Source organism: Simochromis diagramma, unplaced genomic scaffold (assembly GCF_900408965.1).
Source record: "Simochromis diagramma unplaced genomic scaffold, fSimDia1.1 OVJJ01000646.1, whole genome shotgun sequence".
In the NCBI taxonomy this organism is placed as follows: Eukaryota; Metazoa; Chordata; class Actinopteri; order Cichliformes; family Cichlidae; genus Simochromis; species Simochromis diagramma.
Genome location: NW_024387279.1, coordinates 6,239,746 through 6,254,939, shown reverse-complemented (window position 1 = coordinate 6,254,939; position 15,194 = coordinate 6,239,746). Strand labels below are relative to the sequence as shown.

Sequence of the window (15,194 nt, the reverse complement as noted above, 5' to 3'; positions counted from 1 at the left end):
ACCTGAAATTCTCTTCACAGAAAGGAATATTAAGTGAACCCCTGGTGTATTTTTACTCCACTGCTAAAAATAGTCTCTTCCTCTTCATCTTGCCATTGCCTGGGTAATAGCCATCTTTCTGCCGTGTCACGTTTTGATGTATCATTCTCTTAATCACATCAAGGACAAGGCCAGGTGTCACATTTTCTCTCAGTTGCCACGCTTGTCGTGCTTCCTTGTCACCCTTGGCCTGTTCCAATCCCCTCCTTCCCTCATCTCCCTCTCTGCTTACTTTTTATTAAATCTGTCACTTCTTTATCTCAGGGATTGAGAAAGAAGGAAAATCACTTTTGCCATTTGTAGCCTGCTGTGTCTGCTGAGTTCTGCGAATGTATGTGGATATCATTTTTCGCCACATAAAATCCTGTCAAAATAAATAATGTCTCAGATGTTTTGTGTTGTCACATCACTGAAATGCTTAGCTTTAAATGCCTATTCCGGTTACTTGTATGACTACTACACATTTTTAGATGGACAGATAAACAGGCACAGGTGCACAGACTCACCTCTCTTTGATGCCCATGAGTGGCTAGGAGTGCTGGCTTGGGCAGAGAGCAGCTGGGGTCAGAGACGTGCCTTGGCAGCGAGATGACAGTGGGCTTTCCAGCATATTCTTAGCTATGCTTCACATACCAAATGGCTAGGGTTTTGTGTGTGTGCGTGTGTGTGCACGTGCATATGCACATCACCACTGTGCGTGTGCAAGACACCTCATCAAAGATTTCACAGAGTGTTATGGAGATGTCGAAGTTGGTTTTGGCTTGCCTCAGATGTTTACATGCTGGACACTGACACCTGTCCAATCAGAACAGGGATCAGACAGCTCCATTCCTGTCAGCATGTCTTCACAGACAGACACCAAACAAGGCCTTGCAGCTTACAAGATCACAACTGGAGACATTTGGAGACATGTAGATAGTGTTAGATGGCAGCTTGATGGAAAGAGGAGGGTGAAAAAAGCTATTTTTCTGTAGCTCCACTGCTTCTGACACCTAGTATAAAGATTTCATAGTTTGCCTGGCTGAAATTTAGCAGCAATTTCATAGTGTTATGAAGGCAAACAGGTTGTCATCACTATTGCTAAAAATGTCCCAGAGAGTAAGAGGTAATTATGTTAAAATCAGATCATTTATATTCTGGTACAGGTCTAATTAAACCACCTCCTGAACTATTGTCTGCTTCCTCAGGCGTCACAACATCCATCATACATGGACTATCTTGTTTGAATACCATGTGTACACCAGATGTTCTCAGTCATTGGGCTATGTGTGAAAGAAGAGTTACATTTCAGAGTGGCATCTAGACAGAGTACTTAATGGCATCTTTTAGGGTGGAGCGGAACAAATCAAGCTGGGGTCAAGCGTTAAAAAAATATTTGTTAAAAAAAATAATGCAGTAGCAACAATATGGAATATTCTGGCTTTGTTTGAGCTTCTAAACTGAAGTAACATATGTTCCAAGTATTCAACCACTCTGGACTTTGTGTTTGCTTACAGGATTTGGCAGTGAGTGGCTGATTTCTGTGGGAGAGAACATCTTTGGCAGCTTGTTTAGAAAAGAAGGTAAGGATGTTCACCTCTCAAAGAGAATTTTCCATCTGTTAACATCCCCGTGGATGGAGTTTTGTCTCGTTTCCACAGATAGGTTTCTAAAGATGTGGATCAGTGCATGTCTTTACGTTTCTTCGTGAAATCAAATCACACAGATTTGGTCTTTTCTGGTTATCTGATTTTGTACTTTTTGGGTATCACACCTTCATCTTCAGAAATAAGTCAGGGACTGACTTATTACCTTTTCCCGTTACTGTGGATTCTCCTTATTCCTGAGAAAACTGCAGGTTACGGTTAGTGTCAACACTTTATTTCCTACAATGGGGATGAAATCATCTCTTCCAAAGACATCACGTTGCTTCAGCCAGTCCCTTAATCACATCAGCTCATTTGATCTGAATGCCAGTGATTACCACTTGGTTCTGCACAAATAAAGGCACGGTTGTTATTGCTTCTGCAGAGAGGGACATCATGATGAAAGAAATCTGTGGGTGTTTTGGTTGCTGGCCACAGCAGATGCACCCTCGTCAATAGAAATGGTAGTTATGAATAGGAAAAAAAGAGTGAAATGAATGCTGTAGAGTGTTGGGTGAGGTGAGACTAATGAGCTGGTTATAAAGCGTAGACTTTTTATGAAGAATCACCTTCACCCCCTGTGGCTTTGGGTTAGATTAATGTATTATCTAAAGAAGTAATGATAGGACTGGACACATTTTATGCTTTAAATTAGTTGTTAGATGTGTCACTGTTACTTTGTCCTGATTTCCAGTAACATAGTCGTGCTGCTGCTATGATCAGAGTCATTCTGTGTGAACAGTTGGATAGCTGCAGAAGAGACCACTCTCTGTACATGTGGGTATATTATTTGCACAGCTGTGTACAGCTGTCTCATTACCAGTTGCAAAAACATCAGTATGCAGGGCAGTTCTCCTTTCTGGTTAACAAACAACTGCTACAAAGGGCCCCTAATATACATGCAATAGTTTACTGTTTTGTTTGTGAAGACAATATGCCTCACTATGAAACTTGTATTGACAGACGATTTAAGGCAGCTCAGCTCTGATATAGCTTCATGTTTCTGTGACACTAGCAAAAGCAGACAGGTGAATGATGTGCCTTTGCTAAAATATTCTGTTTGAGGACTGATCTCCACTTCAAAACCCTAGTTTGAGGACAGCATTCACCTCTCTCTTTCTTCCTCCTCTTCTTCCTGGTAGAGAGAGCCTTCGGCAGTGCAGGATAAAAACCAAAAGTCTGCTAGAGAAACTCTTCAAAGGTACAGTTCATTCGCTGAATGAAGACCTCATCAATTCAGCCTCCCCTCTTAAACCAGTGTCCTTTCCACAGAGTTCTGGTTGTTTATGAACAAAGTTGTTTGATATATCTCCACTATTCCTTGCAGCTGATTGCATAAGGTGCTTTTGATATCGTGTGAGTGACAAAAGGATATTTTTCCCTAACCGCTTTGGATTAGCCAGTGGTGGGTGCAGGTTTCTTACATCCACCCTAGGATATTTGATGCACACAGCAAGGGTCTTGGAGCATTTTCCTGACCCTCATTTTCCACATCAGCAAGACAGAAACTCCCGGCTTGCTTCCATGCACCATCCTGCCTTCTGCCCACTGATTAAAAGTCAAATATTAAAGTGCTCTGTTGTGACCACGGCCTAATTGATTCTTTCCGCCGGGTGCACACAGAATGGGCTGACAGCAGGCGATACCAGGCTTTGTCAACATCGGGCATGCTGCCTGACGCTCAGGACGGCACCCCAATAAAGCCTCCTGTGAGTGTGCCAACCTGCGGCCCCACACACACTGAGGCCACTCGGCACTCCGGCCAAGCTTTATAGTAAAAACAGAGGCAGCTCATTCTTTTGCTGTGTGTCAGCTTCCATCAGCTAGCTGGGAAGCCCACTTTTTATTTTTAAGGAAGTTGCTGCCTGTGACAAAAGTGTGTGTGTGTGTAGGTCCACACTTGAAAAAAATCCCTTTAGCCCACTTGCATAACCACTCATCTAACTTAAGCAATCTGGGGCGATGGTGCTGAAAGGCGCATTCAGCTGAATGCAAAGTTCCACAAAGGGCCCTCTTCTTTTTTTCCCCATCCCCAGTTTCCTGCCGTTAAGATAATTGCTTTAATAGATATTAATCACAGCTGTGTTTAAAAAGGAGCTTACAAAACACACGATGACACTGAGTATCTCATCACCAGTCTGTGATAAATGCTGGATAGGTGTTGGTGGTTCTGTTTGAAGTCTTGTCTCTTACACTCTATGAGCTACAGTGTAGGAATCAAATTTCTTTCAGGTGCTCCCTTATCCACAAAGGCTTGCCACAGCAGGTAGCTTCACATGTTTGATTTGACAGACTTTTTTTGAACAAGACGTCTCCTTCTAGAATTGAACCATGGATCCTTTGTTTGTTAAGTAAATGTGTAAAGCACTACACTATAGGAACGCCTAAACTGAATTTCTACAGCAGTAAAACTGCGTTTCTCCACTCTTTATGTGAAAGAATTGCAGCGTCCCTGTGCCTCTCTCGTCGGCTTACCCTATGAATTTACTGGCCATTTTATGTACACCATGAATTGGCTTTGCTCCCCATCTATTTTTAATGATTTCTGACTGCACAAGAGAGGGTTACAGTGATCTTAACGCCATATGATGTTCATTAAATGCAGACATTCATTTACAGCATTTTTCTCATGAATGTGATTGACCTTTTTGCTCAGTGTGAACCACAGTAAAAGGGTATAGGTGCCTATTAATCGCTTCATGGTTGAAAAACTGGGCATATCGCCTATCCTGTCTGGTGCTTTATGTTCTGTCTGAGCTGATAGGAAGGCGTTATGAGGTTTTGTGTGGGTGCAGCGGTCACAGTGAGGTAATGGTGCAGTAATTACGCCTTTAGTAAAACGAGGTCGTGCGCTGCACTCTTTGCAACACAAGGTTGATGAACTCCATCCCAGCGCTGTTAATTGATGCCTGATTGAAGAAAGTGGGATAAAACAGAGAAATCACCCAAGAGAAAAAGTCAGCAGGTTGCAATTAAACAAGTGTAGAGTATTTTGAAGAGGTTATCAACAGAATATATACAATCTCCAATTAGGAATTTAAATTTCTTTTCACATCCTGTTTCAGTATGATCGATTGCCAGCCCAGCTCTGGATTGGTCCCTTGGCTGCTTCAGGAGTAAAGGCCACTGTGAAATAACCACGATGTCCTCTGAGCAGGGTTTCTATTCTTCCCCCATCCTGTTACTTCCCTGCTGCAGATCCCAGGAGAGGTTCCAGAGGCTGAGTGGGGGTCATGATCACACTACAGGAGGGCGACAGCCGGCTGCCTTTCTGACAGGGGTCTAATGGAGGCCTAATAGGAACTAGTCAAGTTCCAGAGGCCTCTGCTTTGACCTTGAATTTTGCCTGTGGAGGCAGGTAAAGAGGAGGATGAGGGATGGAAAAGGGAAGTGATATTATAGAAGCTGACAGGCAGGTGGTTTAAACACCTTTCTGGCTCTCTGAATCTTTTTTTTTTTTACCTTTGATTGGGCAAGTGTGTATGTTTGTGTGTCACCATGAGTCAGAATACATTTTAAAAAGTATATATTACCTTAAAATTTATTTAACTATTCTTGTTTTTTTATTGATATTATAATTGTGTGTGTGTGTGGGGGGGTATTCATATATATGAAAAAAAAACTTTTTGTTTTGCAAGTAACTTTCAAGTTTGAATAATTTCATCAAACTTTAGTGCATTATTGCCGTATTTGAAATGCAACAACATTTTTTTTTTCTTCAGAATAACTTAATTACAAATCGTCCGGATTTTTAAAGCAACAGGTTTGAAGGTTATTAGCTTTGGCCAAGTGCACTCAAGCAGCTTTCTTTCACTGCATATTGATTGGACATAAAATGAAACATATGGATCCAAAGCACAAGGAGACAATGATGAATTCGGTTCAATCAATTGTGAAAACCCCCAAAGATAACTGTAATTATGAATATTTAATATTAACCTTCTTTCTGCTCTTACTTACTAATATTTGTTCACACATGTAAGGATGTGTGTGTCTGTCTTTTTCAGTCAGTAATTCAAATCACAGGAAAGTCAGGCCTGCAGGGACAGCTGATGAGCATTATCCACAGTAAAGAGAGACCCACTCCTGCCTGATCAATCTGAGCTCTCATTAAAAGGCTGCCAAGCCCTTTGCAACCCAATACAATATCAATACTGTAGCACCACAAAGGGACCTCCAAAGCTGTTAGGCAAGTCGCTGGCAGCTTAACTGTCATTACTGGGTGGGCACAATGCCAGAGACCCCCTTTGTGGGCCACTTAGGCTCCCCCCATGGTCCCAAACACAGGTCAGGACAGACAGATGGGCTGTCTGGGCAGCTGTCCCGAGGAAGAGATGGAGAGAGATGGATGCCGACCTGTAGAGGAGGAGACGGCCTGCGCTCTCTCGCAGTATAGAGGGATGATATAGACTGTGTGTGTAGAGAGTGTGGAGTTACACACACTGCGGTCTCAACCGTGGCTTGTTTGTTTGCAATGCATGAGTATTTTCTGTGTTGGTTTTTCTGTGTTACCAAAGCTGGTGTTTACACAGACAGACACAGATGTTTGCATTTAAACTGAACCAAAAACAAAGAGTTTGCTTAAAAAGACACACTCTGTGAACTGTGTTGTTACAGAGGAAAAACATTCCGGGTTTGGGCATGTAGCCTAAGATTCCTGCTGGGAAAACCATAAGCAATGAATGGCACTCTGTGGTGATTTCCAAGTAGAGCAAATGGGGGGAATATAAGTGACCATACATAGAAAGCCTCTGTAATTCAGATCATTGTGTGGAAATCTCCCCTCTGTGCTCTAGTCCTAACCCCCTGTGTGGTTCCGATAGGAGAGGGAGGGATAAGCCAGTAATCCACTGACAAAAGGGCCAGGAGAAAGCCAGCTAGCAAAGGTGGGGGGGGTAAGGACAGAGAATGGGAGGAGTGAAGAAGTAAAGAAGCATTTGTTGCCTCTCAAAGTCCCAAGGGTGTGCTTAACTCCAGATAAGATGGTCCTCACCATGCTCACCGGTCCTGGCCATCCCCATGCTGTGTAGGGCCTCTTTGAATAGTTAAGAACCATTGTTTATCCGTTAAGCAAAAGATTGGCAAGTCTACAGAAGTGATTACTACAGCAGCAGCTCAACTGTAACTTCCTACTAGCGTATTGATTTATCTGAGCTGTCTTTAATTTATTCAGCGGGTGGCCGGCAGTTGTTTACTGAAAGTTGAAACTGATATTGTCCGTAATCATCATTAAGTCTGGGCCATAAGGAGAGGGAGAAGTCCCCACTGCCGCTGCTAATTTGATAATAGGAGAGGAATGGCATGTAATTAAAAGACAACAGATGACAGCTTAAAACCTGTGAGTCCAGTGGAACAAGATGTGTGCAACTCATAAACCAAAGGCGCACAACCTTATTTAGAAAAAAAACAGCAACAAACTTTCAGCAGATAATTATCACTGTGGGAATCTCAATATTGTTCTCATCAAGCCTTTTCGTATTATGCAATTCTTAGCAGACCACGTTGTGGATTGATGTTAGATTTTTCAATGCTGCAGCAGTTACACAATGTCATACAGAAGTCATTTGGCTGCTCTGAAGTCTCAGTGAGGTATTTAGGTTGGTGGAACAATGGCCCCCGGCTGATTTGTCCGTTATCCATTTAGCTGAGATGTGACACACTGTAGGGGGGCTTTGCCACTGGTCAATAAGTGCCAATAAGAAACAGTCATCACTCAGCGGGCTGCCCTGTCCACCAGCGTGCTCACTTGTTTCAGCTGTCAACCCCCATGTCAAAGGAGCTAGCGACTGAGCCGCTCTTTCGGATGCATCACAAATGGCTTTCCCATATACAAACCTGAATAGGACAGGAAAGGCAAGGACACTCAGAGACTGCAAAGCAGGGCGATTTTCCCTCAGACATCTGAATAAACCCATCTGAAGTGAAAAAAGCTACGTATTTGCAAAACACCATTGACAGTTGCTCATTCTCTCAATCTTAAGTCCCTGGAGGTGGGGCCGTGGGGGGTTGAACTCAAGTCAGGGACAATCGTGGCTCTGTTTGTGTTTTCTCTAACACCTCCGTGTTCTCTTTGGGCTCTCATGGAGCGTACCACAGGGGTGCATGAGAGGAGGGGTAAGTGCCGTGACCCTGAAATGGTCCCTGACTGGAGCCCCTCAAAAAATCCTGCAGACCACCACGCTAGCCTTACATGCCACCCGGTTGCTGCTGGAAACAAAGCACAAAGTGGACATGTGTGAATCAAAGTGAAAAGTAGCATCTTAAGAGTTCAAGAGTGAATCTGGTTAATAAAGAAATCCTCACTGCAGTAGGTTTTTATTTGTGGTGTGGCTGAGTCCATTATGGGGAAGATCTTCACTGATTTAGTTTGATAAACCCTGAGGAGACCAAAAGGTAGACCTGTGATGTCCCTGTAATGCCTTTGAGAACAATACAACAATATGATTCTGTTCATTTCCTCCAGATTCAGAGATAATTAGCCTAACTGTTGTTTTCCTCTTTTATGTCCCCTCATTGGAAAGAGAAGTTTGAAGTCTGATACACACAGTGTGGGTGTGTTTGTGTGTCTACCGCTCAGTCTGTGTGTGCGCGTGTGAGACGTTGTGTGTACTTTTATAGTCAACAGAGCAGAGTCTGTCAGAGCTCTTTGTTCTCCGGCGAGAACACATCATGACTGGGCCTTTTGTCTGAACTGACACCATCATACAGTCTCTTTTTCTACCTCGCTCTCTTTCGTCTTCCTCTCTCTCTCCTCCACCCTCTTATTTTTTTCCAGCAAACTATTCACCCACCTTCCCATCACTTTCTCCCTCACGCATTGAAACCATTTAAAAGATAATGGGCCCTGTGGATTATGGAGGTATGGCGATGATTTTTTTTCCTTGTGTCTGTCTGGGTGCTTTAGCTTTGTGAGGAAGTCAGAGTATAGCGTGACTACCAGAAAATGACTACTGAGGGCAGTTTTTTTTGCATTTATAATTTATTGCCGTCTTTGTTTGTTACCCTACATTTATGTAACTTTTACTTAGGGCCAAAATTTAAACATCACAGCGTGGCAACCAGATAAAGCTGTTCGATGTCTCCTTCTGCAAGCATGGGGAGTAATTGGCTACCTCCAGCATCTACGTTCCCTCTGTGAAGACTTTCCAGGAGGTTTGATAACCTGGCATGAGCATGAGGTCACTGATAAAGCGCAACTTACATAGATGTAGCTTTCTGAAAAGACCCAAAAACTCTAATATTTACTCCACTACCCCCAACACTGCTGTAAAAACATGAAAAAAAGGAGAATTTACGAACGACTCCGACACAGGTGGGGCTTTTCTCCCTCAGCAATAGGTCTGGGGTCTTTTTTGTTCAGTTTTTTTGCTTGTTTGTTTTTTAAATTCCCCAAATCTGAATTATGCATTTATACAACCACTGAAGGTTGTGAGGTAAAGATAATTATCTCTGACACACTCACAGTGGTGTTATCTCAGTTAGCAGCTACACAGTGTCTCACTTTGTGCACGCTCAGGCAGGACGATCACCACGAAGAAGGAAAAAGTAAGTGATAGAAACATTTTCTTACAAAGTATTTTATTCTTGTTTTGTTAATGTACAATGAAATTTATCCTTTTGGCTGTAGCATTTATAGCACTGCCTCACTGTCTCTGTGTGAGGGGAAGTTGTGAAAGCTGCATGAACCAGCATGGTTCTGTAAAACTTGGATGCAGAAATTGAGCAGTTGTTTGTTAGATGTGTCAGAATAAAACTACATATAACTGCACAACTAATGTTGTGTTACACAGGATGTGTAGCTACTTTCTGCACAGGGTTGTACAAGGTGTGCAGGAAAGGTTGCCAGGGCTCATAGCATTAGCCTGACTCGGCAAACTAATCTGACTTTATTTTGTACACAGTGGGAGGTGGCACACATTTCAGTAGTTAAAAATGCGATTATTGAAATGATTAATGGTTTTAAGATGACTTTTAAATACGTATGCAATGTTTGTATGACCAGTATTTAATATGTCCATTGTGTCCAATTTTGGATATTTTCTGTGTGCTTTTGTCATACAGTCAGATTTTTTTCTCTGTTTTAAACACTATTAAATTAGTTGCACCCTTACTAGAATTGGGCAAAGACAACAGAGGACAGCGGTGTGAATCATGTCTGTGTTTACTCAGCAGCCATAATTTTTTAATGAGAAAGGTTTGTTGATAATTAGTGAGAAAATTGGGGAATAATTATTTGAAAATGATGCAGAATGCCTGAGAGTTTCATTGTGTTATATTTTAGTATGTGCCGAACTGTCACCTGCTCTTCGATTTTTTTTCAGTTTTGCTTTATATGTGTGTTTTTTCTGCATCTCTTAATTTACACCATAAACAGATGTAGAAAAAATGCAATTCACCAGAATACAGGAAGTGAAGTGCATGTTGCTCCAAATTTGGGGAGGAAATCCAAGAACTCTTTCTTAATGTGTTGCTTCTGATATTCAACCCAACCCTGTACCGAGTTCTCCTGAAGGCCTTGGATTTGGGTTGATATCAGAGGTCTGTGTAAACCAGTGAGGTTGTCCTAAAACACTATAAGAAAACTGTTTATTTATCCACATTTATCTACAAATATAGTTATTGTACTTGTATAGCATTCGATATGTTTTCTATAAAGAAAACGCTTGTTAGTGAGTGTGAGGCAGAGAGAGAGATTTCCAGACAGAGCACATCACCACTTCACCTCTTCCCCTGGAGCAGCAGACTCACTGCAGGATTAATGATGTGTTAAGTGCTAAAATTACACACATTCATATTTCACCATTTGGGCAGCACATTCCACATGGCATTAAAGGTGAGGGGAGAATATTATGTGTTAACAAGAGAAGAGAAGAAACACAAATCTGAAGACAAACAGTTTAAGTGCAGAAAGAAATATTTCACACTTGGGTCACTTCATCGCTGCAGAAATCAAATTTTCTCACTTTTAAAGTCTAACCACTGGTCTTTTGTGTCTGCGTATTCAAACAGAAAATTGCTGTGCAGGTTCTGACTGTCATCTTAAAATGTCTGCAGTGTGCCGAGCTTATCGGAACCTGAGGGAAATCTAAATTAAATCTTCTCAGTGAATAGGATCAGCCTCTGCATTATCTCTTGTCATTCTCAACGATTAAAGTTAGTTATTAGGAAGTAAAGGCACATTCATCAGAAGAATGTGTGGGCTCTATTTTAAACCAAGGAGCTGCTGGAGAGTTATTGAATATGATTTCAGGGTTATCAGCGAAGCACTGAGAGTTTTGACCAGTGATGGATTCTGTCATAGTAAAGAGGCATTGTTTTTGGATGTCATTGCATCAGTATCAGTTGTTAGTTTGGAGGTCAGTGTTGGAAAAAGATTGTCTGGGGTCACAGCTGTGCTACGGGGGAATCAAGAGTCAAGACCTTCTGCTCCAAAAAAATGACAACAAGTTGTAACTGCGTAAAATCCACATTTTTACTTTTACTGTCAAATCAGAGTTCATAGAGACATAAAACAGCTGACAGGGGAAAGCAGCATTCTGTCTTATAGAATGAATTATGAGAGTCTGATACCACAATTAGTCTCAGCTTGACAAAGGATCTATATACAGGGTTTTAAACATGAGCAGCAAACACTTTGATATGGAACAATTTAGCTGAGCAACATTCTCCATTTGTGTGTTGCTTGCTTAGCTGTTCTGTGGGTTTTAGCTGTTCTCTCACTATGAAATCGTTGTATCTACATTTAGAAAGAGGCGAGTGCAGCCCAGAGCCTTCAGCTAATGGCTGCAGAAAACAACCGAAGCATTCTGTTATGTACCTAATTTCATCTAACCCACTGTTTTTTGTTTTTTCTTCTCATTTCCCTTGCTCTCTGATTCACCATGTATATCCCCTCAGTCACCCTCAATGTGTTTCATAAAGGGGAGCAGAGAAGGCAAACACTCCTTCCCATTAATCCGATCACGTTCCAAAGTGTTGGCTTCGTGTCTGAATGAGCACCCTATCACTTTTCCGCAAAAGTTGCGATGGCCTTTTTAGTAGTTCAGCACTAGGAACGTTTACTTATCTGTTAATGGCACAAGTCTGAACTGCATGCTGTCACATTAATAGATGGATATACACAAGACAGCACAAGACAAAGACGCAAATAGCTCTCTCCATCACTGTCACTGAATAAAGGAAGGAACATTAACGTGAAAGTGACCCATCTGATTGCGTGAACGCATCGCTTTAACATGCGGATGAAGCCACACACACGAAGTTTCACTTACAAATAGTTGAGCAGTAGAGTTAATGACAGTTCATTAAGACATTTCAATGGACTTTAAACTGGCTCACTCACTTGTTTATTTTGGTCTCCAGTAGTTCTGAAAGTCATATACCAAATAGCACCTTTAACTGTACAAGTTTAATTTTCATGACCAAAATCTTACCTTAGCCTTATTAGCTACATTTGCACGGTTGGGTGTCTACAGTGTTTTGTAATAATAAGAATAATATATTAAGACTGCATGTGAAAACAGCCGATTTGAATGCATAGAGAAAGGGGCGTGGGTGTTGAACCTACACTGATAAAGTGATCGTAAGCATAAGAATTGTAATGCTGCTAGATTTCTAAATAAGCCCAGGTCAGCATATCAACTTGAAAGATGATGCGATATATCAGTACTTCTTTTACAGATTGATTGTGCTGCCATCAAATTCCACAAAAGTCAGTTGCTGTAGCTCCACCAATACCTCAAAATAAATAATTTTCCTAAATCTGGTGGTGGAACAGAGATTTGCAGAGAATAATAGATTAAGGAGACGGACCGTGGCTTCTTATTATCATGAAAAAAACATTCCATACTGTATTGAGAATCACAATCCCCTCCTTCCACTGGCACGCACGCCCTCGTGCACGCACGCACACAAACGCAAACTTCCCTGAGAGAATGTTACTCTCACGTAGTTGCATGCCGTTGCAGAATTAGCATCTGAATACCAACTTTTGTTGGTAAATGCAAGGGTCCTTGGAGATTTTGCACATTCTGTTCAGAGCTAGGCAGGCCAGTGGGAACAAAGTCACACATTAGCAAAGCCCTGCCAGGCTCAATTATGACCAAAGGGATTGGCTTGATAGTGTTTCAGCGGGCCACATTCAGCAATGGATGTGTCTATTTAAACATTCCTGGCCACTTCCTTTATGTTTTTCAGCACCGTAGATGGCAAATTCCTCTGTCAAGAACGAGGCAGAGGACAATATGGCGGTTCTCTGCGACACATCCTGTTTTATTCTGCTCTGTTTTATATGGCAGCCTTGGCCTATGAATCTAGTTTTTGTGTTTTGTGAAGATCTGTGTGCAGTGGAAGTGCTCCTGCTTTGTTCTCTCCAGACTATATGCCTAGAATTTTTTTCCCCCTGCCTCGCACAGTCTTTTTTCCCTCAATCTTTCTCTGTCTAAGAACATTGGTGATAAAGAAACCAGGAGCCTGACTTTAAGCTTGTGGGCTTTCGCCTCCATATTTTATTGGCATTATGAGCACAGCTGATTAAATTGCAAGTGTACGCCATGGCTCGTCCTCCTTCAATATGTAATAAATGTCTTTTTTTTCTCAGTTTTCTCATATTCTGTCTGTGTTTTGTGCCTTCTCGGGGGATCGCAGATTGGATGAATCATACTTTGTGCCTGTTTCAAAGCCCAAGGTGTTTTATTTATAGGGGAAAAGTACATTAACGCCTCTGCAAAGTCTTTGGAAGATTTATCAAGTACTCTCCCAGCTTCCACCCTGCCTCACTTGAACTGTGACAGACCTAGTAAAGTACAGATGTGAGTTGCCGGGCAGTGTAACATATCTGCCTGCCGATCCGGTTTCTGTTTTTGTCCCTCCACTCTTGCTACCGTCTTACCATCATGCCCATGCTATGACATGGCCGGCTCTGTTGTCACTACATTTATAATTCAGTCTTATCAATAAAAGATGCGTGGCATTAAGTTTTTATCTGGTGATGCAGTGCTGCTGTCTCTTAAAGCCTCTTTACAAGCGAATGACTGAAGAGCAAAACTTTCCCTCTGTGCTCTGACTTTCAGGCATCGCTTGGCATTAGTATAACCTTAGATGATCCTTGTTCTTTATACATGCTTTTAGAAGCTTATTCCCTATGATCTCATATTCTGCTAGCTTACTCCCACAGCCTTCCTCTGCAAGCCCCCAGCCTTTAATGAGTTTTGCTGAGAGTTATATTTACTCAAGTTGTCTTGTGCTTCTGTCTAAATGGCAAAATTTCTTCTTTCATTCTGTCTTATCGGGCTGAATCAGCATTGTTGTTTTGCAGCTCACTTAGTACAAAGAGCTGATGTGGGCAGATCTCTGTCAGGAAAACGAGCTCTAAATCACTGCAGTTTACAGACACAACATGGCCTGCCTCGCATTATAAATGCGTATAAGCCAACACGGTCATGTTGTTGGAGACTGAGAGCAGCTTGGCTGACAACTGCTGTTCCTTAACTGTCGTCCATCTGTTTTTTCCACACGTCTTCAAGGTGCAATGTCTTCTGTCTGTTTGGAGGTTATGGTTCCGTCTGCTTTTTCTTTGGGTTTCATGTAGCATCTACCACCCGAAGAGATAAACAATACGAGCAGATAAAAGACAGACAGAGGGAGAGCAAGCTGGAAAGAAAGAACCGTGTGTGTCGGTTAGAGCTGATAAAAGCCTGAAAATCCAATTAGTTCTCAGTATCGGGGCAAAGGAGGAAGCCTCATGGGAGTAATGTCAGGAAATATCCACCACCATAGCATGACAATAACACAACATTTACATACTTGGCTATTGATAGAGCAGCGTGAAAAATCTAACTGGATGTTTTCTTGCAAGTCAGGACTATATTTGGTAGCCTTTCCTGATGGCTTTTGCCCACATCAGCTTTTTAAACAGATAAACAATTATCAAAGGCAAGCATTGTACCTACTACACCACAAGCCACCCTGAAAGAGGAGCCAGTAGGCAGAGGATGATTTTAATTTTTCAACATACTGAATCTCTTCTTTATTCTCTTTAGATGTCCTGGAAATGATTTTGGTGATGAGGTTTGCACTACTGAATGCAGACAACGTTGGTTAAATGTGTGTCCTTTAAGCAGGTTTCTTTTTTTTCCTCCTTATTATGGTTTCCCTCGTTGCTGGTGCCTTCTTTTCATACACTGCCAGAAATGAAAGAGGTATGGAGGCAAGGAGGGAACATGAGAAGGAAGCAGGGACAATTCAGAAAAGCACAGAGCCCCAAGTTAGAGCTCATGTGCTCTTCCTGGGAAGAACCACATGCCCTGGGTTCGAAGAGCAGAGCAAAAACAGCTGCTGCTACATTTTAATCATGTATTGATATACTCATAGTGTGTATTTGCTTGCATGAGTGTGTCGATGGAGGAAGACAGAGGACATACGAAGGTGCTGGTTTTGTATTTGTCTTTGAATCAGGACTGCTCTGGTCACAATCTCATTGTGGACTTCCCAGCACATATACCTAACCCCCACCTTCTCACGACAGCGAAA

At 42.0% G+C, this 15,194-nt stretch overlaps 1 protein-coding gene across 14 annotated transcripts in view; it reads left to right on the top strand.

Moving 5' to 3' along the window:
• Positions 1-15,194, top strand: part of sulf2a (sulfatase 2a) — a 48,457-nt gene that overhangs the window by 21,922 nt on the left and 11,341 nt on the right. For 10 of the 14 annotated variants that reach the window (XM_040002924.1, XM_040002918.1, XM_040002932.1 and 7 more), the window contains one exon: positions 1,536-1,601. The exons of 1 other annotated variant lie outside the window; for it this stretch is intronic. The gene's annotated coding sequence lies outside the window, so the exon portion shown is untranslated. 3 more of the 14 variants (XM_040002929.1, XM_040002928.1, XM_040002930.1) reach the window with 2 other exon arrangements.